The 19,911-nt window shown below is 45.5% G+C and overlaps 1 long non-coding RNA gene across 6 annotated transcripts in view; it reads right to left on the bottom strand.

Annotated features, from left to right (window-relative positions):
• Nucleotides 1-19,911, bottom strand: part of LOC310826295 — a 324,400-nt gene that overhangs the window by 92,586 nt on the left and 211,903 nt on the right. Inside the window, exon 1 of one of the 6 annotated variants that reach the window (XR_014555704.1) lies at nucleotides 1,065-1,299. The exons of the other annotated variants lie outside the window; for them this stretch is intronic. This is a non-coding gene — a long non-coding RNA (uncharacterized lncRNA). Of the gene's footprint in view, nucleotides 1-1,064; nucleotides 1,300-19,911 lie in introns of those variants that run through there. 6 annotated transcript variants of the gene reach the window in all.

The following is a 19,911-nucleotide window of genomic DNA, read 5'->3' as shown; positions in this document are numbered from 1 at the left end:
TTTGAGCAAGCAAGGAGACAGCAGACCTGCCAACGAATGAAGACTCTTACAGTGTGAATGTGGGGAAGAAAAATTGACCTGGCCATCGAACAATAAGTGGTTTTTCTCTCTCCCCAAGCCAATGGGCATCTCCCAAAGCTACCCACCCAATTTTAGGAAGCCCCCCCACCTCCTCAGCACAATTAATTCAATGGTTTTCCTCATTTCCTGCAGTTTAGCTGCAAAATGCCTGGGGTTGCCACGGCGACACCTCAAACCCTCGGCCTGGTTAGATCACTCTTTAATCTTGACAGCCAGCCAGAGGAATTTGGCTATTTGTTTTAAAGATAAAAGCCGCAAGCTCCCCGACATTCTTCCCCAATTTCTCCCCCCATTAGCTGCGTCCTTCTGTCATAACAAAAGCATGTGAGGGTTGTGAGAGGGAGCAAGGAAGAATGTTAAGCTGAGAGCCAGGCACAGAGGGGCTTGAAGCGCACGTCTGAATGGGCAGCCATTGAAGTGGGGAGGGTGGGGAGGTCCTGTGTGAGTGCTTGGAGGCGGTTGGAGGATGGATGGCGGCTAACAGATTGAGGTTGAATCCTGACAAGACGGAAGTACTCTTTTTGGGAGACAGAGGTTGGGCAGGTGTGGGGGATTCCCTGGTCCTGAATGGGTTAACCATGCCCCTGAAGGACCAGGTGCGCAGCCTGGGAGTCATTTTGGCCTCACAGCTGTCCATGGAGGTGCAGGTCAATTCTGTGTCCAGGGCAGCTGTTTACCAGCTCCATCTGGTACGTAGGCTGAGACCCTATCTGCCCGTGGACTGTCTTGCCAGAGTGGTGCATGCTCTGGTTATCTCCCGCTTGGACTACTGCAATGCGCTCTACGTGGGGCTACCTTTGAAGGTGACCCGGAAACTGCAATTAATCCAGAATGCGGCAGCTAGACTAGTGACTGGGAGTGGCCACCGGGACCACATAACACTGGTCCTGAGAGATCTGCATTGGCTCCCAGTACGTTTCCGAGCACAATTCAAAGTGTTGGTGCTGACCTTTAAAGCCCTAAACGGCCTTGGTCCTGTATACCTGAAGGAGCGTCTCCACCCCCATCATTCAGCCCGGACACTGAGATCCAGTGTCAAGGGTCTTCTGGCGGTTCCCTCATTGCAAGATGTGAGGTTACAGGGAACCAGACAGAGGGCCTTCTCGGTGGTGGCGCCCACCCTGTGGAACGCCCTCCCTTCAGATGTGAAGGAAATAAGCAGCTATCCTATCTTTAAAAGACATCTGAAGGCAGCCCTCTTTAGGGAAGTTTTTAATATTTAATGCTGTACTGTTTTTAACATTTGATTGGGGGCCACCCAGAGTGGCTGGGGAAACTCAGTCAGATGGGCGGGGTATAAATGATAAATAATAATAATAATAATAATAATAATAATAATAATAATAATAATTTAAGGCAGAAAATGTTTTGAGGAGATGTAGTCAATGCAACGTTCTGTAGATGCTACTGGACTCTAACTCGTTTAGCTACTGGACTAAATGACTAAACAACAAGTTATTTCCAACACTACCTGCTATACATCTCAAGTAGTGGGGTAGACTGTGAGCAGGTGAGCCCCTCCTACTTTGCTGTCTCATCCTTGAACCAGACGTGGATTTGGACACTCTTACAAACCGAGGAGTCCTTCAAACAGAGGACTGTTCTTGGAAATCAGGCTAGCTTAGTGGATGGAGATTAAGGAACTGTGCCAAAGGTATTTTATACAGGGTCCTTTTCCAGCTGCCTATCTGAAGCAGCCCTTCAACCGCTGATGCACAGGATGCAGGAACATAATATGAATTTCCTTGCAGCCACAGGGGCTTGAGCACAGTGTATTGTAAGGAGGTGGTTTCCCCACCTCTGTGCCCAGTAGACAAATGCTGGAACGGTTCCAATGTCATCCCTGATTTCCTGCAGTTTCCCCCGATTGTTACCTTTGAAAAGTAGCATTGAGAGAATGCACCCCACGCCCAAATCCATCCAATGGAGCATGCTCAGCCTGCCTTTCCACAGATATTTTCTCTGCCAAAACCTTTTCTGTTCCTACTCCCTGACCCAATAGGCATTGGTGCACATCTAGGCAGATTCCAGATGCTCTGATTATTGCAGTATCAGCAGAAACGGTTCTGTATCGCTGCATGAAGCCCACTTCGAACCTGACTCTCTAGCGAGTCGGCAGATTAATGGCGGCAGCTTCTTGAGCCTCCTGGGCCATTCCTACTCTTAGGGGCTCCCGTCTATGCACCTCAGGAGTGCACAGCGGCCATTGGTGAGAACTGTGGGATGTGAAACACAAGAGCAGTCAAGTACAACATTCCTACAGTGGGCATGTTTACACATGGGGAGGAATGTTTGTCCAGTCAGGAGGTAAACTTCCTGTTTCCTTCTGGGCTGGGACAGACTTCCTCTGCATGTGACTAGAGGTGGGCGTGGCCTCACCTGTGCAGGTAACGACAAAAGCACAGGGCAGGGCAGCCATCTCTCTCTCTTTTTGACTACATCGAAGAAGCAACATCTGCTTAGCCAAAGATGCTCTCTTCCAGCCAAGAGAGGACAAAGGGACTGTCTCCTTATGAGATAGTTTTCATGTGTATGTTACTTTTCTAAGCTAAGTCTGCCTTCTGGGATCCGGTTGTGAACAGAATGTGAGTAAACTCTTTTTATACTTTTACAGAAGACTGTGTCGTGTCTTATCTTTTATGAGGGAATAAGGGGAAAATACCAGAACAGTTATTATAGAGGCTTTAGCGAGCCTGAGCAAACGCATCCGCTGTGAGTTTAAAAAGGGGGAATGTTACTCTGCTAAATTGTGAACTTGTTTACACAAGTTGGAAAGGCTATAATCAAACAATATATCCTCTCCTACACCCCTGAACATTCCCACAAGAACTTCAGAAGAACCCTGCTAGACCCAGCGAGGAGCCATCATCCTAGGCCAGCATCCTGTTCTCCCAGTGGCCAACCACATGAGCAGCTCGCAAGCAGGACCTGAGTGCAGCAGCACTGTCCCCACATGTGATTCTGAGCAACCAATCTCAAGAGGCATACTGCCTCTGACCGTGGAGGGAGAACATAGCCATTGAGGTTACTTGCCATCGGTAGCTGTTACACACCACCCCAGTCTCTGAGCAGTGAGAGGTGCCAAGAGTTCCAGCTCTTACTCAGGGTTCTGTTTCCTTGGAAGAAAGATCAACAGAATGAAGTTGATGGACTACATGGAACTGGCGGAAATGACTGGCAGAATATGAGACCAGGGAGAAGAGTCGGTGGAAGAAGATTGTAAAAAATTTAAAGACTATTTACAAAAACACTGTAAAATTAATGAATGTTAGAAGGATGCTGGAATGAAGTTATATGGCTTTAGCAGAAATGTTATAAAGAATTAAGTAAAAATAGATTGTTAATGGGCCAAAGGGGAAAAAAGTAAGGTTAGATTGTGTTAAGATAAATTATAGGACAAAAATTGAGAAAGATGGAAAGGATTTGCTGAAATAGCTAACTGAACTAGAACACAAAAAGAACACTAGAACACAAATTTTTTCCAATCTTCTTCCACCGACTCTTCTCCCTGGTCTCATATTCTGCCAGTCATTTCCGCCAGTTCCATGTGAGGAGGTCGTTGAAACAAGTAAATGAAAGATAAGATATGGAAATATTGGATGTGTTTTTAATTGTTTCTGTTTTTTGTTTCTGTTTTGTTAAGATAAGTAGTGTTTTTTGTTTTTCATGTATTGTATTGTATTGTATTGTTTTGCTTTGTTTAACTTTTTTTCTTTTTGTAATCTTTAAACTCTTAATAAATATTACCTTAAAAAAAAAAGATCAACAGAGACTGTGATGTCTTTAGGATATGTGGTTTTATTTACATACTGGTGTATATATATATAGGTAAAGGTTAAGAACTCCTGGACGGTTAAGTCCAGTCAAAGACGACTATAGGGTTGCGACGCTCATCTCGCTTTCAGGCCGAGGGAGCCTGCATTTGTCCACAGATAGCTTTCTGGGTCATGTGGCCAGCAGGACTAAACCGCTTCTGGCACAACAGAACACTGTGACAGAAACCAGAGCACACAGAAACGCCGTTTACCTTCCCGCCGCAGCGGTACCTATTTATCTACTTGCACTGGTGTGCTTTTGAACTGCTAGGTTGGCAGGAGCTGGGACAGAGTAACGGGAACTCACCCCATTGTGCGGATTCGAACCACTGACCTTCTGATCAGCAAGCCCAAGAGTCTCAGTGGTTTAGATCACAGCGCCACCCGCATCCCATATTATGCCTATATATATTATAATATATATGTGTGTGTATGTATAATATGGGAGATCTCACAGCATTAACACCTCAACAGATCTTGCTTCTCCATTAGTCACAGCTTTGGATCCATCACAGACCCGAAAAAGGCGGAAGCTTAATTGAAAGCATTAGGGTGGGTTGGACTGGTGGCGAAAGCGAAAGAGGGAGAGGTGGGGACTTTTGCAATGTGAAATTTCGGCAGCGTTTGTCTCTCTTTGTTTCCGCGCATTGACCCGGACAGAGAAAAAGGCAGAAGAATCCCAAGAATTTCCAAGAGCCAGCTCTGCCTCTCATCCAGCCCCCGCCCTGAAAGTCCCTTCATTCGCTCATGTCTCTGAGCCCACAATGGCTGCCAGTTGACAAAAGAATTGCTGAGGAAGAAAAGGAATCCATGACAGCGGCTGCTGTGGGTGGGGGTGGCCTTCGTAGAGTTTGCGTTTTCTCTGTCAAGATCGCCAAGATAGTGTCAGGAGAACATGAGGAGAGCCTGACTGCTGGATCAAGTGAAAGGCCCATTCAGTTCTCACAGTGACCAACAGACGCCCATGGCAAGCACACAAGTAGGACCTGAGCACAACAGCCCCTCTTCCTCTGTGTGATTCCCACTAACTGGTGGCATACGCTCCAATATTTCTCTGATGAAAATAGGGACAGCATATTCCATAATAATAATAATAATAATAATAATAATAATAATAATAATAACCTGCTTCTCTGACTGGGTTGCCCCAGCCTCTTTCATATATAAAAACATAATAAAACATTCAACAACTTAAAACTTCCCTCTACAGGGCTGCCTTCACATGTCTTCTAAAGGTTGTGTACAGTGGAAGCTCGGGTTGCGAATGTGATCCATGTGGGATGCACGTTTGCAACCCGCAGCGTTTGCAACCCGCAGCTGTGCGTCTATGCATATGCGGGTTGCGATTCAGCACTTCTGCACATGCGCAAAGCATGATTTAGCGCTTCTGCGCATGCGTGACCGCCAAAACCCAGAAGTAACCAGTTCCAGTACTTCCGGGTTTCGGCGGCCCATAACCCGGAAAAACAGAACCTGAAGCGTCTGTTATATTACAGTATACCCGAGGTATAACTGTAGTTACTTATCTCCTTGGCTTGCATAACTCCATAGCTTCTAACATTTCTCCGATGAAAACAGGGACGTCCTAAGGAAAAGCGGGAAATTCCGGGATCAAATCAGAAACCGAGACGGCTTCTGTAAATCCAGGACTGTCTCTGGGAAATAGGGACACTTAGAGAGTCTGTGATATTCAGAGGCTGCTTTCAACAGTGGAGGTAGAAGATAGCCGTCATGGACACACAGACACACACACACACCCTGCCCTTTTGACTGGGTTGCTCCTAGCCATTGATAGTATTATCCACCCTAAAACTGCCGAATCCCCTTTTTCTAAGCCATTCAGGTTGGTGACCATTGCTACCTGCTGTGGGAGTGAGTTCTATGGTTTAACTATGCACTGTGAGGAGAAACACTCTATTTTGAACGATGTCAATCAACATTTGATGACCTGTCTCTACTGGTCCACAATAGAAAGTGTCCTTTCATACTGCATCAGGGTGTGGTACGCTGGTTTGACATCAACTGATAGGAAGAGCCTACAGAGGGTGGTGGATACAGCACAAGATATTATGGGCTGTCCCGTGAATCCGCTGGATGAAATAGCAGAAGAACGTTGCCTCAGGAGAGTGAGGAAAATTCTCAGGGATGATTTACACCCTGGCCCGCACTTTCTTGATCTCCTGCCCTCGGGATACAAGTTGTACAGTGACAATAAAGTATTTCAATTTCAATATTCAACAGAAACTGCCCTTCTCACACCTTCTTAGGTATCATCTCTGCAGCTGATGTTTGGGTTTCGTCAGAGAGGTATGCTTAGCCTGGGGAACAGACGATGTGATAGCAGCCTTCAAATATCTGGAGGCCTGTCATGCAGAAGATGAAGCAGCCCTGCCTCCTGTTTCTCCAGAGGGCAGGATTAGAGCCAATGAATGGAATTTGCGGGGAAGAGGATTCCAGGAGGAATTTCCTAATGGCCAGAGCTGTTTGATCCTGGAACAGACGGCCCTGGAAGGTGGTGGGACCTCGTTCTCGGGATGCTATCAAGTGGAGACTCAACAGCCATCAGTCAGGGATACTCCTTCTCCATCTCACGTTCCAGATCTAGACTAGAGGGCCTCCAAGGATCTGCCCAACTGTGGGTTATAACCAATGTTAGTCCTACTTGCATGGATCTGACTAATGACCCATCTACTCCTGCCTCCTGGTCCCCTTAAGGACCATCCAACTGCCTCTAAGAAGCCCATAATCAGGGCAGGGGAGCAATAATTCTCGCCCACTGTTGCTTATCAGCACTGGTCATTCTGATGTGTATTGAAAAGAGAGGTTTGGGAAATAGATTCTTACTCTCTCATTGCAGAGTTAAGTACAATGATGACTGCTCCAAGCACATTAAAACTCATTTAGTTTAGCCCTCATCCACCTTTAAACAAACATTCCCCATGAAAATACTTAGGCTGCTAGGCTTAGGAATAAATCACAGACGCTTGATTTCAATGGGTCTATTTAGAGTAGAATTAACTGGGTACCACCCTGTATCTCTACTGCATGTTTTGCAAAGAATCCCCCACGTGATTAAGCGATCAAAACATATTAACGTAAAATTAGACATTCAATAACCCCGTCAGCAATAAAATAGCAAGTGAAACTTGCATGTCCGTGTTTATTTTACTTAAAAGATTGACAAACCACCTACTCATAAAAATTCCATAGTGGTTTACAAATTAAAACAACATCCAATAAATCAAACCGAGAAGACAGCCGCAAAATCGATACAGCAAGGTGGAATAGGAGCAAAGCAGCATTAGAAAGCTCACTTTGGAGCTTGGCAAGTTGGAAAAAAGACAGGCACTAGCAGCAAAAAAAAGTCCTTGGAGCAGATGCAGAGAATATTTTCCCGGGTTAGGGGCCGCATTCTTTTATAGACTATCTCCTGAGGGCCACATTGCAACGGTGAGCTGGAGGAAGGAATGTGGATGTGAGCAGGATGGGTGAGGGGAGTGGCCTGAGAAGAGGAGGTGTGGCCTAGGCAGATTTGGACAGAGAGGCCTGGCGGTCTGCATTCAACTCCCACCCTTGCGCTGGCGTGTGGCCACTTTTGCTGGACTATAAAGCAAGCGCCATCAGGCACTCTCGCTTTTCAGTGGAGAAAATACCCACAAGAACACCAGGCTTGACTGCGCGTGGATTCTTTCACACAGCAGCCCATAGTTAAACTACAGAGTTTACTCCTTCAATAGGTAATGAGGACCCCCCCCCCCACTTGGATGGCTTAAAAAATAAATAAATTGGGATTTGGCAAATTCATGGCTCTTTGCCATGATGTGAGAACAGCATGCTGGACACGATAGTCTGTTGGTGTGATTCAGAAGAGACCTTCCCAGTGCTGGATGTCGGTAGGCTCAGGACAGACAAATTGAAATACTTTATTGTCACTTGTACAACTTGTATACAGTGAGATTACATGAGCACCCCCCACTCAGCTCTCTTAGTCTTAATTCCCCTCTTTTACTGACACACACCCACCAAATCCAAAAGTCAGTTGCCCTGTTGTTACCTTTTCATTCAGCAGCCTAATAGCCCACGGATAGAAGCTGTTCTTTACCCTGTTGGCGCGACTAATCAGGCTTCTATATCTTCTGCCTCAGGGCAGGAGATCAAGAAAGTGCCGACCATGGGAAAGGCCATAATATCTTGTGCTGTATTCACCCCCCTCTGTAGGCACCTCCTATCAGTTGATGTCAAACCAGCGTACCACACCGTGATGCAGTATGAAAGGACACTTTCTATTGTGGACCGGTAGAAGGAGATCATCAAATGTTGATTGACATCGTTCTTTCGCATTACTCTGAGGACATGGAGTCTCTGTTGGGCTTTCTTAACCACCTGGGTTGTATTTATTCTCAAAGTAAGGTCTTCACTGAGATAGACTCCTAGGAATTTAAAGGAAGAGATATTAATTAAAATAGTAATGCCGAGAAGCAAACCCAAGGTTGGAAAAAACGAGAGATTAAGGCAAATCTAAACAGGCACATTTTCCCATTGTTCCTTTTTTCTCTCAGGACTGGAGCTAAGAGGCTGAGCTGAATGCTTAGAGGTTGACCTTTGATGGAGCTCAGTGCAAAAAGGGGTGCAGCTAATAATAATAATAATAATAATAATAATAATAATAATAATAAACCAACAACCCAGTGCTGAGTGGGAGAAAACCTAGCCTTGCGTCTTGCTAATCTATTTCCCGAAGTAGGAGGCAGTTAGACTCTTCCTGGTCCCTCCCAGCTGTCTATACTACAGCCGCCCACCCAGTGCTGTAGAATACCAGATGATGGGCTGGTCTCCCTCTCATGGAAAACAGCCTCTTTCTCTCCTCTGTTCTGTTGTGAAACCACATCCATTCCCTTCCACCCCACCCTAGAGCTCAGCGCACATCACCCCCTTCTCTGAATGCTCCCACAAGGTGTTTCCTCTCCTGTGGACGATAATGAAACTCAATGCTATTTTAGGACCCATGTTTGTTGGCTCAGCCTGACGCAGTGCTGGGGAAAAAACACACAACTTGATCTGAATCACAAGTAAACGTGTTTACAGTCATCTCGGGGTGAAGACAGATGTATCGTTGTGTGTGTGGAGGGGTCATCTGGATAACCGAGAGCAGCAAAGGTGGAAGACCAGCGTGCCTTTGAATAGCAATGGACGTGACTTGAATTTTGAACGGATGCCCATTGCCCTGAAAACAAATGCCTTGGAATGGATGCAGCAAAACTTGCACCAGAGCCACACTTTTTCATCTCTGTCTTCATCCTGAGAAACTATTGCCTTTGTCTTCATGTTAGAAACGTTTAATATCTTGCAGGATGGGAAGGTGATTGAATTAGGCTGAACTGGACAGATCTGTTTTGTTTTCAAAAAGAATCATATCCTTACTAGTCGGGTAGGAGAGCTGGGGGGGGGATCACATCTGGCAACCAATGTGCCCCTTGGGTTTCAGATATTAAAGGTAAAGGTAAAGGTACCCCTGCCCGTACGGGCCAGTCTTGACAGACTCTAGGGTTGTGCGCCCATCTCACTTAAGAGGCCAGGGGCCAGCGCTGTCCGGAGACACTTCCGGGTCACGTGGCCAGCGTGACATCGCTGCTCTGGCAGCCAGAGCTGCAAACGGAAATGCCGTTTACCTTCCCGCTGATAAGCGGTCCCTATTTATCTACTTGCACCCGGAGGTGCTTTCGAACTGCTAGGTTGGCAGGCGCTGGGACCGAGCAGCGGGAGCGCACCCCGCCGCAGGGATTCGAACCGCCGACCTTTCGATCGGCAAGTCCTAGGCGCTGAGGCTTTAACCCACAGCGCCACCTGCGTCCCACTATAGATATTACATGTGTTTAATAATAATAATTTATTTATACCCCACCCATTTGGCTGAGTTTCCCCAGCCACTCTGGGCGGCTCCCAAAAACAATACAGCATTAAATATTATAAACTTCCCTAAACAGGGCTGCTTTCAGGTGTCTTTAAAAATAAGATAGCTGCTTATTTCCTTGACATCTGATGGGAGGGCGTTCCACAGGGCGGGTGCCACTACCGTGAAGGCCCTCTGCCTGGTTCCCTGTAACCTCACATCTTGCAATGAGGGAACCACCAGAAGACCTTTCGTGCTGGATCTCAGTGTCCGGGCTGAACGATGGGAGTGGAGACGCTCCTTCAGGGATACAGGACCTGAGGTCATTTAGTCGTGTCTGACTCATGGACCAGAGCACACCCGGCACTCCTGTCTTCCACTGCCTCCCGCAGTTTGGTCAAACTCATGCTGGTAGCTTCAACAACACTGTCCAACCATCTCCTCCTCTGTCGTCCCCTTCTCCTTCTGCCCTCCATCTTTCCCAACATCAGGGTCTTTTCCAGGGAGTCTTCTGTTCTCATGAGGTGGCCAAAGTCTTGGAGCCTCAGCTTCATGATCTGTCCTTCCAGTAAGCCCTCAGGGCTGATTTCCTTCAGAATGGAGAGGTTTGATCTTCTTGCAGTCCATGGGACTCTCAAGAGTCTCCTCCAGCACAAGAATTCAAAAGCATCAATTCTTGGGTGATCAGCCTTCTTTATGGTCCAGCTCTCACTTCCATACATCACTACTGGGAAAACCATAGGTTTAACTATATGGACCTTTGTTGGCAAGGTGATGGGTAGATGAGTCTAAAAAGCCTGGAACAGCTGTGCTGGAGCCCATTGGAACTGGTAGGGTGGAAGACAGAGAGACCAACATTAAAGGGACTGGGAGCTAGTGACACCCCACCTGTTTGGTAGCAAGTCAGAAGGCAGGCAGGGGAGTCTGGCTGAGGCAGACTGAGGTTGATGGGGCAATGCCCCATTCACGCTAATAGACCACCTTCTCCTGTTGGTCCACCATCTATCACAGTGTTTCCCAAACTTGGGTCTCCAGCTGATTTTGGGCTACAACTCCCATCATCCCTCGCTAGCAGGACCAGTGGTCAGGGATCATGGGAATTGTAGTCCCCAAACAGCTGGAGACCCAAGTTTGGCCAACAATGCTCTATCACATCCTTCCCGCTTTGGGTTGAATTAATGGCTGACTTGCTGAATATGTTGGTTAGAGGCTGAGGATATTTCACTGGAGTGGGAGAAAGCCAGAGCGTTGCAGGATGAGGCTATAAATCTGCCTTACTGGCTAACGAAGCTTTCATGCTGCCTTGGCACCAATGGCCCAACCCTGAGCCAAGGCTTGCAGGCAGCTAATTAAATTCAATGGCTGTGATACAAGGAGGGGATTCTTGGAGGAGAGAGAGAGAGAGAGAAAGCAATGAAGTTTCTGCTAGGTGAAAACTAGAGTGGTGGGCCGAAACTGGAAATCAAACAAATGTGGCCCTCAGTGCCTCTGAATCCGGACCCCGGGACTCTTCCCCAAGCTACACAACCTCACCAGGCCACACTTTTCTCTGGCTTTACTTCAGATCCTCCTTCAGTCAATATGTTCTTCTACCACAAAGGCAAATGGTTTGCATGAAATAAGACACTAGGCTAACTAATACAAGTGAGAGGGCCCATTTGGCCCTCCAGGTGTTGCTGGACTACAACTGACCATTGGCCATGCTTGCTGGGGCTGATGGGAGTTGTAGTTCAGCAACACTTAGAGTACCGAATGGGCCCTCTCACCTGTATTAATTAGTCCCGTGTCTTCTCTCACGTCAACCATTTGTCTTTGTGGCAGAAGAAGTATTGACTTTGGCTCTTATGGAAAAAAATAACATAAACTATATATCTCCAGAGGATACCAATCATTTCTGATAACTCTTTTGGGGTGGGGAGTTATTGATACAATGTTTGATTGGTATTGGTATACATTTTTATCTGGGTATTTTTCACAATACCTTTCAGGTCAAAATGCTCACTCAGTGAAGTGAAAAAGGAATGGGAGTGCCTAAGGTGGCACATGACCCCAGCCAAACCTGCAAAAATCTATCATTTGCCCGACAATAAATGTTGGAAATGTAAAGAAACTGAAGGAACATTCTTTCACCTTTGGTAAGTAAAGGTAAAGGTAAAGGTACCCCTGCCCATACTGGCCAGTCTTGCCAGACTCTGGGGTTGTGCGCCCATCTCACTTAAGAGGCCAGGGGCCAGCGCTGTCTGCAGACACTTCCGGGTCACGTGGCCAGCGTGACATCGCTGCTCTGGCGAGCCAGAGCCGCACACGGAAACGCCGTTTACCTTCCCGCTGGTAAGCGGTCCCTATTTATCTTCTTGCACCCGGAGGTGCTTTCGAACTGCTAGGTTGGCAGGTGCTGGGACCGAGCAGCGGGAGCACACCCCGCCGCAGGGATTCGAACCGCCGACCTTTCGATCGGCAAGTCCTAGGCGCTGAGGCTTTAACCCACAGCGCCACCTGCGTCCCGTGGTGGACGTGCCCAAAGATTAAGGCTTTCTGGGAAATGATATATAACGAAATGAAAAAGGTATTTAAATATACCTTCTTGAAGAAACCAGAGGCCTTTCTCCTGGGCATGGTTAGCCATGTGGTGTTAAAGAAGGACAGAACTTTGTTTATGTACGCCACAACAGCAGCAAGGATCCTTATTGCAAAGTATTGGAAGACACCAGAGCTACCCACCTTGGAAGAATGGCAGATGAAAATGACAGACTACATGGGACTGGCAGAGATGACGGGCAGAATCCGAGACCAGGAGAAAGAGACAGTGGAAGAAGATTGGAAGAAATTTAAAGACTATCTTAACAAATACTATAAAACTAATGAAGGCTAGAATGACATGGATTGAAAAATAATATGGTGTTCAGAGATGTTGATTAAGAAAAGGAATGGAATTGGTCAAAAAACTTTGGGAAATAAGGGAATGGATTTACTGACTGGATAATGAAATTAGAATACAGAACGGGGAGGTATGAGGAAGTCAGGGAAAGTAGGTTGAGAAAATAAGGTTTGAAACTATACTTGTTGTTTTTGTTTATGTTTGTTTTTTATTGTTGTTGTTTGTTTTTACATGTTGTTATTGGAAATTTCAATAAATATCATTTTTTTTTAAAAAAAGGAATGGGAGTGCCTAAAGTAATACCTTAAAAGCCAAGGTTTTTAAGAACCTTGTGAAGAGAAAGGATAAGAAAGAGGGATTTATATCTAGATGTTAGGATTGAGATGATAAGGAAAACAGGAAAACAGGAAGACACAATGATAGATAAAGGAGATGCTGTGGGATTGGTGGAAGTCAATGTTTGTTTTTCTTTTTACTGTTTATATTATTAACATGTAAGATATGGATTTTTTGGGGTATGCAGGTTTTTGTGTTTGTGTATTGTTATTTTTCAATATTTTTCGTGTTGTGTGGAAAATACTAATAAAATTTATTATAAAAACACAAAAAACCAAAATGCTCACTCAAGGTGGTTTGTAATTAAAACCTTATAACCATTTATTCTCCCCCCTTTTTTTACGATTATACCTCAGTTTGGAGACTTTTACGATTATACCTCAGTTTGGAGACTTTTACGATTATACCTCACTTTGGAGACTCAAAAATCCAAGGAAGGAACGAAGGAAGAGAATAGGGAAGAAGGAAGGAATACAGAGAACAGAGGAGAGAGGGAAGGAAGGAGATTTCAGGGGAAAAATGGTGAAATAGCTTTCATAACCCCAGTCGCATTTAATCATGCAATGCCGAGAGACTTTATGTACATCTAAACATTTGTCTTTGAGATTACATGTGCTTGGTACAGGAAGATGGGCTGGGCAGTGCGTTTCTTGAGACTGCGGTTTTTTATTTTATTTTTACAAGTTGAAGCACTTGGAAAGAATGCGGACAGGGCGCAGGAGATACCTGCCTGCCAGCGTGAAGAGGCAAACTCTGGCTGAACCCGTCTTTTATCACGGGGGGACGTGGTACAAGGTGGAACACTGTTTAGACACAAAATCCAACCTGCGCCTGTGAAAAGGACGAGCATAAATTATAGTGATTGGAGAGATGGCGCACTGCAGAGCGAGGAATGAAAAATTAATTACACTGTTTCTTTTTCAACTCTCTGACTGACTTTGGAGAAATGTTGGAGGGTATGGAATAGGACATCCCTATTTACATTGGTATGGAATTATGCAACACCCCCGCCCTTTGAGCCAAAGAAATAAGTAACTATACAACCTTTAGAAGACTTCTGAGGGCAGCCCTGTATAGGGATGTTGTATTAATGTTTAATGGGTGGCATGTTGTTGTTTAGTCGTTTAGTCGTGTCCGCCTCTTCGTGACCCCCTGGACCAGAGCACGCCAGGCACTCCTGTCTTCCACTACCTCCTGCAGTTTGGTCAAACTCATGCTGGTAGCTTCGAGAACACTGTCCAACCATCTCGTCCTCTGTCATCCCCTTCTCCTTGTGCCCTCCATCTTTCCCAATATCAGGGTCTTCTCCAGGGAGTCTTCTCTTCTCATGAGGTGGCCAAAGTATTGGAGCCTCAGCTTCAGGATCTGTCCTTCCAGTGAGCACTCAGGGTTGATTTCCTTCAGAATGAAGAGGTTTGATCTTCTTGCAGTCCATGGGACTCTCAAGAGTCTCCTCCAGCACTATAATTCAAAAGCATCCATTCTTCAGCGACCAGCCTTCTTTATGGTCCAGCTCTCACTTCCATACATCACTACACTGGGAAAACCATAGCTTTAACTATACGGACCTTTGTCGTCAAGGTGATGTCTCTGCTTTTTAATGGGTGGCATATAAATGACAAAATTTTTATAATAATTATAATGGAATAGGCCAGGGATCAGCAAACTTTTTCAGCAGGGGGCCGGTCCACTGTCCCTCAGACCTTGGGGGGGGGGGCAGACTATATTTTTTGGGGAAATGAACAAATTCATATGCCCCACAAATAACTCAGAGATGCATTTAAAATAAAAGGACGCATTCTACTCACGTAAAATACGCTGATTCCCTGACCATCCGTGGGCTGGATTTAGAAGGCAATTGGGCCAAATCTGGCCCCCAGGCCTTAGTTTGCCTACCCATGGAATAGGGCGTCCCTATTTTCATTGGAGAAATATTGGAGGGTAGGCTCACAACTATCAATGCCCTTAACCAACTTCAGCTCCCAGAATTCTTGGGGGAAGCTATGACTGTTTAAAGAAGTGTTTTGTAGTAAGGTTAAAGCTTACTGGGAGATGATATATAATGAATTGAAAAGGATGTTTAAAATAACATTTGTAAAAAAAACACCAAAAAACCAGAAGCTTTTCTTTTGGGAATTATAGGGATAGAACCACTTAAACTGTATAGACATTTATTTGTGTACGCTACTACAGCGGCAAGAATGTTACTCACCCTAAAATGGAAAGAAGCCCAGCAAAGGAAGAATGGATACAAAAACTTATGGGATACGCAGAAACGGCAAAACGTCCTGGAAGAATAAGAAATCAAGATAACAAACTTTTTATAAAAGAGTGGAAACGGTTTATTGAATATTTACAGACAAATTGTAAACAGATAAGAACATTGAGTATATATTTAAAGTGGATGAATAATGAGCAAATTAAGTTGATCTGGATATGTAGAAGATATTAAAAATAAATTTAAGGAACCGAGGAAAGGGGGGGAAGTCAGGTTTTGAAATGTTAAGATGAATGCAAAATTGGGGAAATGTATAAATCTGAAGGGACACGGGTGGCGCTGTGGGTTAAACCACAGAGCCTAGGACTTGCCAATCAGAAGGGCGGTGGTTCAAATCCCCGCGATGGGGTGAGCTCCCGTTGCTCAGTCCCTGCTCCTGCCAACCTAGCAGTTCGAAAGCACGTCAAAGTGCAAGTAGATAAATAGGTACCGCTCTGGTGGGAAGGTAAACGGCGTTTCCGTGCGCTGCTCTGTTTCGCCAGAAGCGGCTTAGTCATGCTGGCCACATGACCCGGAAGCTGTACGCCGGCTCCCTCGTCCAATAAAGTGAGATGAGTGCCACAATCCTAGAGTCGTCTGCAACTGGACCTACTGGTCAGGGGTCCCTTTACCTCTAGATCTGAAAAGTATATATATAATTTAAAAATAAGAAATATAGTGGTGTCATAGCACTTTAGATGTATGCTCTGAATGTATGGCCAAACTTGTGGGCCATCTTAGACAGAGAAAACCCTCGTACCTCAATGGCCGGCTGTGTCTGTAATTCAGAATGTTGGGTGGAACTTGGAAACGGGGGAATCTGAAGAGCACACTTCTGAATTCTTTCAAGTTATCTCCAAGTGGTGCTTCTTGGCTCTTCGCCCGATGGCCCCATACTTCTGTTATTTGAAAATGTTCCTCTTGCCCGGGCTTCAGATGAGGTTGACCTTAAAGTGTATGGCACCTGCCCCGCCTGTCATCCTGTAACAGGCACTCCCAGCCTCTGAACAAGAAGATGTATGTGTTTATTTCGGAACATTTCAAGAGCAACGACGTGGAGAAGTTTGAAGGGTTTCTTTGGAGGGATTCTTGCCTTGGGAGGAGCAAGATTCTGTCAGAAGACGCATATCGCCAGGCTTTGGCTTAGCGGAGAACACAATTCCCACATCTCATTTTGAGCATTCTCTGAAGTCAAATGTCAGAGCATCCTAGACAATGACATATCCTCCCAACGTCTCACCAACGAGATTTGAGACATGACTCTACCTAGAGATGAACGAATCAGTCTATTTGCGGCCCAGGTCACTCTGTGTTCGCCCATAAATTTGTTCTGTGCTGTTTCCTCATTAATCTACAGTTTAATTTAATTAAGCTCCGTCAAAGTGCAAGTAGATAAATAGTTGCCGCTCCGGAGGGAAGGCAAACGGCGTTTCCGTGCGCTGCTCTGGTTCGCCGGAAGCGGCTTAGTCATGCTGACAACATGACCCAGAAGCTGTATGCCGGCTCCCTCGGCCAATAAAGCGAGATGAGCGCACACAGTGCCAAATTTTAATTATGTTGTAATTTGTACAGTGGTACCTCGGGTTAAGAACTTAATTCGTTCCGGAGGTCCACTCTTAACCTGAAACTGTTCTTAACCTGAAGCACCACTTGAGCTAATGGGGCCTCCCGCTGCCACCGCACAATTTCTGTTCTCATCCTGAAGCAAAGTTCTTAACCCGAGGTAATATTTCTGGGTTAGCGGAATCTGTAACCTGAAGCTTATGTAACCTGAAGTGTATGTAACACGAGGTACCACTGTATTGTAAAATTCCATATTATATTTTGTGTTGGGGTTGCAGGCTGCCTGGAGATGCTTCCATGGCAAGGGGTATGTACATACCATATTTTAAATTAAAAGAATGAATGATAAAGAAATAAAATTCGCCCAGTGAGCAAAATTAGATGGATGTCTGATATCTGGCCTCTCTATGGCTTAGTGATTACTCACTTTTGCCACTCTACTAGAATCATAGAATTATAGAGTTGGAAATGACCTTAAGGGTCATGTAGTTCAACCCCTGCAATGCAGGAATCTCAACATGTGGCCCCCTATCCAATCTGAAACCAAACCAGACTTTGCTGTGCAAATGTGCTAGCAGTTTTATCGCTGCACCAATGTCACACCTGATGCGTCCAAGAATTGCATCTGACATCTTTGTAGCTGCATCACTCTATTGGTTTGAGGTTTTTTTAATAACAACAACAACAACTAGTGGCCAAATCTGTGGCTTAGTAGTAGAGTATCTTCTTTTCATGAAGAAGGCTCAAGGGTCAATCCCTATCATCTCCAGGTGGGGCTGGGAGTTGGAACGACTGATAATTCCATCAGAAATGGAAATGGAAGCGGATTTTTTTTTTATTAAAGATTTTTATTAAAGTTTCAAAAATTTTATAAAAACAAAACAAAACTATAATACCAACAGACAAAAGTAAAAACAAGTATAATTTCAATCCCTTATTTTCTTATAACTTACTTCCCCGACTTCCTCATACCTCCCCTTTCTGTATTCCAGTTTTTAATTTATTAATTCAGCAAATCCTTTCCCTTAATTTTCATTTAGTTTTTGGCTTTCTTTTCTTTTTACTTATCCATTACAGCTGGAAACCACATAATTTCTAAACCAATGTCATTCTAACATTCATTAATTTTGCAATGTTTCTTAAGATAGTCCTTAAATTTCTTCCAATCTTCTTCTGCTGTCTCTCTCCCCTGGTCTCAGATTCTGCCAGTCATTTCTGCCAGTCCCATATAGTCTATCACCTTCATCTGCCATTCTTCCAAGGTGGGTAGGTCTTGTGTCTTCCAATACTTTGCGATGAGTATTCTTGCTGCTGTTGTAGCATACATAAAGAATGTTCTATCCTTCTTTGGCGCCAATTGGCCGACAATACCCAAGAGAAAGGCCTCTGGTTTCTTCAGAAAGGTATATTTAAATACCTTTTTCAGTTCATTATATATCATTTCCCAGAACGCCTTAATCTTTGGGCACGTCCACCAAAGGTGAAAGAATGTACCTTCATTTTCTTTACATTTCCAACATTTATTATCAGGCAAGTGGTAAATTTTTGCAAGCTTGACTGGGGTCATGTACCACCTAGAAATCATTTTCATAATATTCTCTCTTAGGGCATTACATGCTGTAAATTTCATACGGAAATGGAAGCGTAAATTGCCCCATTTTGCTTGTTTACCTGTGTCATGAATGTAAATCCCATAAGTGAATACGTGTGGACATTCATTAATTTTTTTAAATCTGCAAACATTACAAAAATATTTGCATTATTTTCTGCATTGACGGAAGTTTCCCTTCCACTGAAATGCTTTGAAGGTAATTGCAAAATTAATTAACTTTGGGCCGTGGTGGATGAGACAAATAACATAGCTTTTAGCAGAAGCTGAGCTGTAGCAAAACAGAAACAAGGGAGAAGGGGGTGCAAATAGATGCCTCTTTGCATTATCCCTAGCTGGAGGAAATCCACCTGAAATCATGGAGAGTAAGGTAGACTTTACTGAGCTATACAGGACAGTAGCATGACTTGGAGTAAGGCAGTTTCCTAAGAATAATCTTGGAGTACATCTGCATTGCATGCAGAAGATTCCAGGCTCAGTCGCTGGCATCTTTATGTAGAGCTTAAAATCCACTAAGGATGTGGTTGGCGCTGTGGTCTAAACCACTGAGCCTAGGGCTTTGCCGATCAGAAGGTTGGCGGTTCAAATCCCCGCGACGGGGTGAGCTCCCGTTGCTCTGTCCCAGCTCCTGCCAACCTAGCAGTTCGAAAGCACGTCAAAGTGCAAGTAGATAAATAGGTACCACTCCAGCGGGAAGGTAAACGGCGCTTCTGTGCGCTGCTCTAGTTTGCCAGAAGCGGCTTAGTCATGCGGGCCACATGATCCAGAAAAACTGTCTGTGGACAAACGCCAGCTTTTACTGGACAAACGGCCAGTAAAGCGAGATGATCGCCGCACCCCAGAGTTTTCTGTGACTGGACTTAACTGTCAGGGGTCCTTTACCTTTTACCTTTTTTAAAAAGATCCACTACCCAAGTCCCCAGAGAGCCAGCGCCCATCAGCAGGGATGATGCCTGACTAGATGGACCAATGGTTTGACTCAGCATAAGACAGCTTCTGTGCTGGTCCAGGGGGGAGGTTACTGTGGGGCGAGGTCCAGGACCTGAGTTGAGGGTCGGCAGACAGTCCTCCTCAGGCGAAGCGGGGTCCACAGTGAGAAGCCGGGCAAGGACAGGAACTCTGGGGGAAACAGGACTAGATGCTGGCCGGAACATCTCATCAACGACGTTGCTCCCGCAACCTGGGACCGGGCTGACTGGCCTTTATCTTCTCTGAGGCCAGGGGCGGTCCCGGCCCCCAGGAGACCCGCCTCTCCTGGCCTTAAGGCGAGCACTCCTCCTGGGAGAAACCAGTTCCCTTTGCCTCTCTGCCCTTCGCCTCTGCAGTTCAGGAGAGGCTGAAGGGTTATTGGGCCCAGGGGGAGACTCACCTAGGCACTGAGTCCTCAACCACCTCTGGAGCCAGAGTGGATTCACCTGGTGCCTGCTCCTGAGGATCCGGCACAGGTGCAGGCGCTTCAGAATCAAGGCCCTGCCCCAGTTC

This window comes from Podarcis gaigeae (assembly GCF_964106915.1).
Source record: "Podarcis gaigeae genome assembly, chromosome: 10".
NCBI classification, from domain to species: Eukaryota; Metazoa; Chordata; class Lepidosauria; order Squamata; family Lacertidae; genus Podarcis; species Podarcis gaigeae.
This window is presented reverse-complemented; position numbering and strand designations above follow the sequence as displayed.